The sequence below is a fragment of the Muscardinus avellanarius genome (assembly GCF_963383645.1).
Source record: "Muscardinus avellanarius genome assembly, chromosome: 10".
Classification (NCBI taxonomy): domain Eukaryota; kingdom Metazoa; phylum Chordata; class Mammalia; order Rodentia; family Gliridae; genus Muscardinus; species Muscardinus avellanarius.
In genome coordinates this window covers 816,886-824,191 of record NC_137796.1, presented here as the reverse complement: position 1 = coordinate 824,191, position 7,306 = coordinate 816,886, and positions in this window count along the sequence as shown.

Below are 7,306 nucleotides of genomic sequence, written 5' to 3'. Positions count from 1 at the left end.
TCTGCTGGACGCCAGTGCTGGCCTCTTCTCTGTCATCCTCGCCCACTCTCCACTTACCCCAGTCCCCATCACAGCGCCCGGCCCACAGGGTGAGTGTGGGCGATGTGATGTGTGCAGAAATCCCAGCGGGCTACAGCATCGGGCCCGCCAGGCCCACGGGTGGTCACCAACAGTGGCCGCCAGCCCTGTAGGCTCTGGGGCCTCGTTCCTGCGGCCTGCCGCCCCTCCAGGAGCTGCTCCCTTCTAGAGAACATCACTCTGAGCCGGCTGGGCCTGGTTAGTAGCCAAGGGAGTACTTTCTACTGAAAAAAAATCAAATACAAGGGCACAGATGAGTACCTTACCACTGGACTCACACTCCTGTCTAAGCCTGCAGCTCTGGTTTCTCAAAACACCCCTAAGTGCCTTACGCCATAGCACGCATCAACCCGTGCAAACAGGGATGGTACCTTTCCCTTACCGAGGATGGCGGTCGGTCGCTGAAGGATTGTCACCCGTGCGTGTGCAGCATCTGGTCTCTGGGGACGCAGGCCCATTTGCTAAGTCAACGACAGTGCCATGCGGCTCCCAGAAAGCCTGCATGCGTGCAAACGCCGGGCCATGCCAGCCGTGCCCACTGAGCTCCGCGGAGGCAGGAGCAGGGCAGACGCAGGCTGGCTCTGACGTCCCGAGCTGAGATGGCTGCCCGTCCCACAGCAGCACACTGGCCACTCCGTGGCTCTCCAGTGGGGAATGAGTCCACAGCCCAAGGGCCCTGGAACAGGATCAGGCCCACGAGTCTCAGGAGGGCGTGTGGGGCAGCTCCTGGCCTCCCCAATGCCCAGCAGCAGCTCCTAGATACTGCTGCTCCCCGCGTGCAGGCCCAAGGCCTGGCCCTGCCTTTGCATGGGGACGTGCAGCTCCTCGTGGCCAGAGGCTCGCCCACACCCAGAGCTGGGAATGGCCAGTGCTCAGGTCAGATCTTTCTGGGACCAGACAGCCGGCCCAGCCCTCTCCATCCCCCTCCTGGACTGGGCCGTGGATGAGATTCCACACCGGGGGTTGCGCAGGGAAAGGGGGCCAGCCACACATACCCTCCAAGGGGACGGCTAACTCAGAGGTGCAGCCACTCAGCTTGAGAAGACAGGCCTGGAGAGCTGCATGCTGGGCATCCTGGGCTGTGACAATCCGGACGTGGCGTGTGGCCCAGGCACTGCGGATGCCACAGGATGGCCACACAGGACGGCCAACAGAACCTGCACGCGGGTGTGTCTCGCGCACTGTGTACCCACTGGCCCCTCTTTCTCAGCTGCTCTCAGCCTGGGGTCCACCCACCCCGAGGCAGCTGCAGGTTGACCCTGTCTTCTTCCTGGGTCCCCCTCATTGCCCCAGCCTTGGCAACACTAAGTGAGACCTATTTCAAAATAAAAGGGGCCTAGGGTATGACTTTGGGGAGAGAGTGCCCCAGGGTTTAGTTCCCAGTGACAGCCAGGCGTGGAGGCCCAGGCCTGCAATCAAGTACTTGAGAGTCTGAGACAGGAGGATTGTGGTTTCAAGGCCAGCCTCAGCAACTTAGTGAGACCTGTTTCAAAGTAAAACAGGCTGGCTGTGTAGCTCAGACGTAGAATGCTTCTGGGTTCAATCCCCAGTACCACAGCAACAACAACAAAAAGACCTAAAGCCGGGCGTGGTGTCACACGCTTGTAATCCCAGCATTCGGGAGGCTGAGACCAGAGGATCATGGTTTGAGGACAGCCTCAGCTACTTAGTGAGGCCCTCCGCAACTTAGATTGTTTCAAAATAAAGAAAAAATAGGGCAGGGGGTATAGCTTGGAGGTCAAATGCCTCTAGGGGGTATAGCTTGGAGGTCAAATGCCTCTGGGTTCCATCTCCAGACCTGCAAAAAAAAAAAAGACCTAATTTCAAGGGTCTGTCCCTGCTCAGCAGCCTCGGGCCTCCTGTTGCTGGCTCTCTGCAGCACGTGCTTACAGCCTCCCCTCAACTAACTGCACTCCTACGCATCCCCCAAAGCCCAGGTGGCAGACCCCTGCCATAGCGGCCCAGAAGTCTGAGAGTTCCTTGTCCCCGAGTCTCTGGTTGCCAATCAAGTGGGAGTCCTTGTCGATTCTGGGGCCTCCCGAAGGCTGCGCGTCTGCTCTGGACAGGGTGGGTGTCCCTTTCACCCGTGTCCCCTGGGCTACAACCTAATGAGACTGTTTCAAAATAAAAAGGGCTAGGAGGTGCCAGCCATGGTGACACACGCTTGTAATCCCAGCTTTTGGGAGGCTGAGAAAAGATCAAGGTTCAAAGCCAGCCTCAGATACTTAGTGAGACCCTTTGCAACTCAGTGAGACCCTGTTTCAAAATAAAGAATAAAAAAATAGGACTGGGGCTGTTGCTCGGAGGTAGAGTGCCCCTGGGTTCCATCCCCAGTACTGCAAAAAAAAAAAAAAAAAAAGGGAAGGGGCTGGGGTGTAGCTCAGGTAGAAAGCCCCTGGGTTCCTCCAAGTACCACAAATTTTTTTCCCCAGTAGCTGAGGCTGCCTGCGAACCGCGATCCTCCTGTCTCAGCCTCCAAAGTACTGGGATTACAAGCGTGCACCACCATGCCCGGCTTTTATTTTTTATTTTGAGGTAAGTTCTTACTAAGTTTTGGAGTGCCTCGTTAAGTAGCTGAGGCTGGCCAGGAACCTGCGGTCCTCCTGTCTTAGCCTCCTGAGTACTGGGGTTACAAGCGTGCGCCCCCAGGCCTGGCTCCCACACACACAAGCCCCAGTAACAGTAACAGCAGGAGTGATGGCTGAGAGCCACGGAGACGGCGGCCACCTGGAGAGCTGGCCGGCCTGTGAGGTCCCGCGCAGCCGCACAGCCGGAACCAAATGGATACCTTTACCCTGAGGGTGCGAGCAGCCCGGCTCTGAGGACTGGAGTCCTGGCAGTCCTCTGGGCGGGGCGGGGCGGGCCTCCTGGCCTGTGAGCTTAAGTCAGGTGGGCGTGCTTGCTCCACCTCGGCAGGGTCCTGGGGCACCCGCCCAGTCCACCAGCGGCCGTGCTGAGCCCAGGGCACACGGAGGCAGCACTGGGGGGAGCGCCGGCACGCCACCGAGCAGCCTGCACGGCTGCAGGCGGGCTGCCCACCCTGACTCTGGGAGCAGGACTCTTGTTTTTGTTTTGTTTTTGTTTTGTTTTCTTTTGTGGTGCTGGGGGGGGGGTGCTTTCTACCTCCAAGCCACACCCCCAGCCCGATTGTATTTATTTGGAAACAGGATCTCACTGGGTTGCTGGGAACCTCACTAAATGCTGAGGCTGGCTTTGAACCAGTGATCCTCCTGTCTCAGCCTCCCAAGTACTGGGATTACAAGCATGTTGCCACTATGCCCAGCTCTATCATTTATTTATTTATTTATTTTTAAACAGAGTCTTGCTAGTTTGATGGGAGTCTTACTACTTGCTTAGGCTGCCCTCAAACCTGTGATCCTCCTGTCTCAGCCTCCCAAGTACTGGGATTACAGGCGTGTACCACCCCGCCTAGCTGACGGTTGTATATTTTGGTGTTCTGTATCTGGCCTCTCCATTCCTCTTCACAGGCTTCCTTGGACATCACGTCCCCCTACGCCGGGTTGGCATCTGGTCCTGCACACCCTTCCACCTCTGCCTCCCGGCGGCCTCTGTCAGGTGTGCAGCCATGTGACTGGCTGTCTGTGAGACCAAGACAGACCCACTCGTCACGCCTGCACTGGCTGGAGACAGACTTCCACAGCCTCGGCTGCGTAACCCACCAGCGCAGGGCTCTCGGGCCGCCTTTCCTTTAGTTTATTAATAGCATTCTCTACATTTCTTCTCTTTGCTTATTTGGAAATAATAAATTAAATTCCTAGCTGGGTGTGGTGGCACACACTTATAATCCCAGCATTTGGGAGGCTGACACAGGAGGATCACGTTTGGGACAGCCTCGACTACCTAATTAGTGAGGTCCTCTGCAACTCAGTGAGACCATGAATAAAAAATAGGACTGAGGTGTCGCTTGGAGGTAGAATGCCCCCATTTCTATCCCCAGTACTGCAAAAAAAAAAGGATTCCTCTTTTTTTAGAGAGTACTCTTGTGGGGGTGGGGACAGAATCCAGGGGCATTCTACCTCTGAGCTACACCCCCAGTGCTATTTTATTTTATTATTGTGTGTGTGTGTGTGTGTGTGTGTGTGTGTGTGTGTGTGTGGTGGTGGTGGTACTGGGGTTCCTGAAAACCCTTCTACCTCTGGGCTACACTCCAAGACCTATTTTATATTTTTTTATTTGGAAACAGGGTCTCTTAAGCCAGCATGGCTGGCTTCAAACCTGCGCGATCCTCCTGTGTCCGCCTCCCAAGCATGGGGATTACAAGCTTGCGCCACCACACCCAGCTCTATTTTATTTTGAAGCAGCATCTCACTAGGTTGCTGAGAGCCTCGCAGCTAAAGTTGCTGAGACTGGCCACATACCACGATCCTCCCGTCTCGGCCTCCCAAGTGCCGGGGTGACGCGCGCCATGGCATCTGGCTCTCAGTGATGCGCACACCAGGAAGCTTGTGCTGGCTGGCCCAGCCTGCGAAGCTCCCACAGCCGTGGCAGTGCCGGCCTCTGTCCCTGGACACGCCTGTGCACCTCCATGTTTTCTAGAAGGTCCGTTTAGTTTTGTTTACTTTTATTTTTGTCACAAAAACAAACACTTCAAGCCGGGCGTGTGACGCACACTTGTAATCCCAGCATTTGGGAGGCTGAGACAGGAGGATCGCGGTTTGTGGACAGCCTCAACTACTTAGTGTGGGCCTTTGCAACTCAGTGAGACCCTGTTTCAAAATAAAGAATTAAAAAGATAGGGCTGGGGATGTCGCTTGTAAGTAGAATGTTCCTGGGTTCCATCCCTAGTACCACAAAAAAAAAAAAAAAAAAAAAAACCACTTCAAAGCTGGGCGTGGTGGCGCACACATTTGGGAGGCTGAGACTGGAGGATTGCAGTTTGTGGACAGCCTCAACTACTTAGCAAGGTCCTTTTCAACTCAGACCCTGTTTCAAAAATAAAGAGACTAAAAAATAGGGCTGGGGGTGTAGCTCGGAGGTTCCATCCCCAGTACTGCGCAAAACAAAACCCACGAATAGACTTTGTTTTCAAGTCAGGGGTTAACTAGCCATCTCAGGGCTCCAGGCCCCTCTCCATGAACAAGGCGTGGTGCTTCCCCCACGGGCCAAGCAGCGCCGGTCTGAGGTCTTTGTCCTCACTCTGAGCTAGCGCTAGCCTGTGTGACCACCCGGAGGAGACAGGCCGCATGGCCCCCAGCGCTCAGCAGAGGGGCTGGCCGCAGCCACTGCTCCTGAGCCTGGCTCTCAGCTGGAGCCCAGCGTCTCAGGACAGCCTGGCCAGGCAGTCACCGAGGTCAGGGCAGGCCGGGCATGGTGTGGAGGACCTTCCTGCCCAGGAAGGCCGCTGGAGCCGGCACCTGGCCAGCAGTTCTGCTCAGCTTGGAATCCTGGACCCCGCGGGAGACATGTGCTGTCTGCAGATGGCTCCGTCGCCTTGGGATTCGGGCCCCTTTCTGGGCTTTCACTGGCCGGGTTCACTGGAGAAGACGCCAGGGACTGGAAGCCCGTTGCCCCGTGCTCCCCAAGTGCACAGAGCCTTGGCCCTGGGCTCTGAGGCCCGAGAAGGATGCGGCGGGTCCTGTCCTCACAAGGTCCTCCCACGGGGGAGGCTGGAGGGCAAGACGTGGCAGATAATTGATTTCGTTATGCGGCTGAGCTAATCCAAACAGCCACTAATGGGATTTGTTGGCTTCAGGGAGGCTTTGCTTGCAGGTCTGCCCGCGTCCACTTGGTGTTGACTGAAGACAGTGCCCGTGTGTGCCCAGAGCACAGAAGTGGGGGCCACCCAGGGCCCGGGCTCCTGCTGCTGGCACTGAAGCGGTGCCAGCCCCTGGCCCTGGAGGGCCTGCTGCCGGAGGCCTCTGCAGACGGGGCCCACCCTCCTCCCAGCCTGGGTGCACACTGGTCTCCCCAGGTGGGGGGCAGAAGCAGGTGCTCCTGCAGCCGCCGCGAGGGCCACACATCCAGCACCCAGAGCCAGGGACTGCCAGCGTCCACAGCAGCTTCGGACAGAGCCCGTGTCCACCTGGCCACCACCAGCTCCTGCACAGCGAGGCCCCAGCCCCACAGAGCGCCAACACCAGGCCACGGGCCCAGCCTGCAGCACCCCACTTCTCCCCACCCTGCCCCCACCCTCCTTGACAGGCTGCATGGCTCTGAATGAACAGGAGGATGAGGGCCCCATGCACCCCAGCCCCTCAGCACCAGGAGGGAGGGAGGGCAGCCTTGTGCACCCCAGCTCCTTCAGCTTGGGGAGGGAGGGTGGCCCAGTGCACCCACCCCTCGGCATGAGGAACAGGCACGGGCTACTCTGAAGGGGGGTGCCCCGGTGAGGAGGGACACACAGAGCCCTTCACCCCTGCTGGGATTGTCCCACCCGCCTCTGCAGCCATGCCTGGAGCAACACTGCCCCCTGCTGCTGCCTGCAGGTGTAGCAGGAGCCACTAGCCGACCTCCAGGCCTCACTGGCTGAGCCCCGGCCCAGGCGCCACCTCCACTGGCCTTGCCGGGGGCGATTATGGGGAGTGGGGGACTCAGCCCGCTGCGCTCAGCCCATGTGCACAGGACCCCAGGTGGGCTCTCAGGGCTGGGCCTGGGCACTGCCTGGTCCAATTCCCCTAGACGCTCTGTCCCCATGAGGAGGATGGGTAAGGTAAGGCCAGGGGTCAGGGGCAGCACTGGAAGGAGTGAGGGTAGCCACCCCAGGACCCCATCGGCCCCATGCTCTGCAGAACCTGGCTGCCAGGCTCCAGGACCATGCCGACCTGGCCCTCCAGCCACAGCGCCTGTGGAGGCAGCCAGCACCCCACCCGGCAGCTTCTCGGGTCCATCTGTCCATGCAATTTGAATGTACAAGGCTCTTTCAACAGACTTGGCCAGTGTGTTTGTGGGCACTGCTCTGGGACCACCTGCCCTGTGCACTGTGGCCCCTGGGACAGTGCCACCCACAGCAGGGGCCGTGCCCAAGGCCTGGGCAGTGATGTGGGTGGGGGCTGGATGCACAGGCAGGGCTTGGGGCACACGAGGGCGGGACCGAGGCCAGCATCCTACCACTGAGGGACAGAGCTCGACCTGCAGGCACCACCGACACCCCACGGGATCAGCCATGAAGGCCAGGCTGCCCGGTGTGGGGGCAGAGCAGTCGCCTGGCCCTGGTCCTTGGAAAGAGGACTCTGAGGTGCCGGCCCCCTGGCCTGATGTGGAGCCGGGA